This window comes from Leucopleurus acutus (genome assembly GCF_964270905.1).
Source record: "Leucopleurus acutus genome assembly, chromosome: 1".
In the NCBI taxonomy this organism is placed as follows: Eukaryota; Metazoa; Chordata; class Mammalia; order Artiodactyla; family Delphinidae; genus Leucopleurus; species Leucopleurus acutus.
In genome coordinates this window covers 21,576,482-21,579,111 of record NC_139142.1, presented here as the reverse complement: position 1 = coordinate 21,579,111, position 2,630 = coordinate 21,576,482, and positions in this window count along the sequence as shown.

The window sequence follows — 2,630 nt, the reverse complement described above, 5'->3', positions numbered from 1 at the left end:
AGGATCTCATTCAGATTCAATGGAGAAATTAAAACAGCTAAGAGAATTCAGCACCACCAAACAAGCTTTACAACAAATGCTAATGGAACTTCTCTAGGCAGGAAACACAAGAGAAGGAAAAGACCTACAATAACAAACCCAAAACAAGAAAATGGTACAGGAACATATATATCGATAACTACCTTAAATGTAAATGGATTAAATGCTCCAACCAAAAGACAGAGACTGGCTGAATGGATACAAAAACAAGACCAGTATATATGCTGCCTACAAGGCACCCACTTCAGACCTAGGGATACATACAGACTGAAAGTGAGGGGATGAAAAAGATATTCCATGCAAAGGGAAATCAAAAGAAAGCTGGAGGGGCTTCCCTGGTGGCGCAGTGGTTGGGGGTCCACCTGCCGATGCAGGGAACATGGGTTCGTGCCCCAGTCTGGGAGGATCCCATGTGCTGAAGAACGGCTGGGCCTGTGGGCCATGGCCGCTGGGCCTGCGCGTCCGGAGCCTGTGCTCCACAACGGGAGAGGCCTCAGCAGTGAGAAGCCCATGTACCGCCAAAAAAAAAAAAAAAAAAAAAAGAAAGCTGGAGCAGCAATTCTTATATGAGACAAAATGGACTTTAAAATAAAGACTATTATAAGAGACAAAGAAGGACACTACATAATGATCAAGGGATCAATCCAAGAAGAAGATATAACAGCTGTAAATATTTATGCACCCAACATAGGAGCAACTCAATACATAAGGCAAATGCTAAGAGCCATAAAAGGGGAAATCGACAGTAACACAATCATACTAGGGGACTTTAACACCCCACTTTCACCAATGGACAGATCATCCAAAATGAAAATTAAAAAGAAAACACAAGATATAAATGATACAGTAAACAAGATGGACTTAATGGATATTTACAGGACATTCCATCCAAAAACAATGGAATACACTTTCTTCTCAAGTGCTCATGGAACATTCTCCAGGATAGATCATATCCTGGGTCACAAATCAAGCGTTGGCAAATTTAAGAAAATTGAAATCGTATCAAGTATCTTTTCTGACCACAATGCTATGAGACTAGACATCAATTACAGGAAAAAATCTGTAAAAAATACAAACACATGGAGGCTAAACAATATACTACCTAATAACGAAGTGATCACTGAAGAAATCAAAGAGGAAATCAAAAGATACTTAGAAACAAATGACACTGAAAACACGAGGACCCAAAACCTATGGGATGCAGCAAAAGCAGTTCTAAGAGGGAAGTTTTTAGCAATACAATCCTACCTCCAGAAACAACTCAAATAAACAACCTAACCTTATACCTAAAGCAGTTAGAAAAATAAGAACAAAAATAACCCAAAAGTTAGGAGAAGGAAAGAAATGATAAAGATCAGATCAGAAATAAATGACAAGGAAATGAAGGAAATGATAGCAATAAAACGAAAAGCTGGTTCTTTGAGAAGATAAATAAAATTGATAAACCATTAGCCAGACTCATCAAGAAAAAAAGGGAGAAGACTCAAATCAACAGAATTAGAAATGAAAAAGGAGAAGTAACAACTGACACTGCAGAAATACAAAGGATCATGAGAGATTAATACAAGAAACTATATGCCAATAAAATGGACAACCTGGAAGAAATGGACAAATTCTTAGAAAAGCACAACCTTCCAAGACTGAACCAGGAAGAAACAGAAAATATGAACAGACCAATCACAAGCACTGAAATTAAGACTGTGATTAAAAATCTTCCAAAAACAAAAGCCCAGGACCAGATGGCTTCACAGGCGAATTCTATCAAACATTTAAAGAAGAGCTAAAACCTATCCTTCTCAAACTCTTCCAAAATATAGCAGAGGGAGGAACACTACCCAACTCATTCTACGAGTCTACCGTCACCCTGATACCAAAACCGGACAAAGACGTCACAAAGAAAAGAAAACTACAAGCCAATAAAACTGATGAACATAGATGCAAAAATCCTCAACAAAATACTAGCAAACAGAATCCAACAGCACATTAAAAGGATCATACACCATGATCAAGTGGGGTTTATCCCAGGAATGCAGGGATTCTTCAATATATGCACGTGAATCAATGTGATAAACCATACTAACAAATTGAAGGAGAAAAACCATATGATCACCTCAATAGATGCAGAAAAAGCTTTTGACAAAATTCAACACCCATTTATGATAAAAACCGTCCAGAGGGCTTCCCTGGTGGTGCAGTGGTTGAGAGTCCGCCTGCTGATGCAGGGGACATGGGTTTGAGCCCCGGTCCGGGAGGATCCCACATGCCACAGAGCGGCTGGGCCCATGAGCCATGGCCGCTGAACCTGCACGTCCGGGGCCTGCACTCCGCAGTGGGAGAGGCCACAGCAGTGAGAGGCCCGCATACCGCAAAAAAAAAAAAAACCGTCCAGAGAGTAAGCATGGAGGGAACTTTCCTCAACATAATAAAGGCCATATATGACAAACCCACAGCCAACATCGTTCTCAATGATGAAAAACTGAAACCATTTTCTCTAAGATCAGGAATAAGCCAAGGTTATACACTCTCACCACTACTATTCAACATAGTTTTGGAAGTTTCAGCCACAGCAATCAGAGAAGAAAAGGAAATAA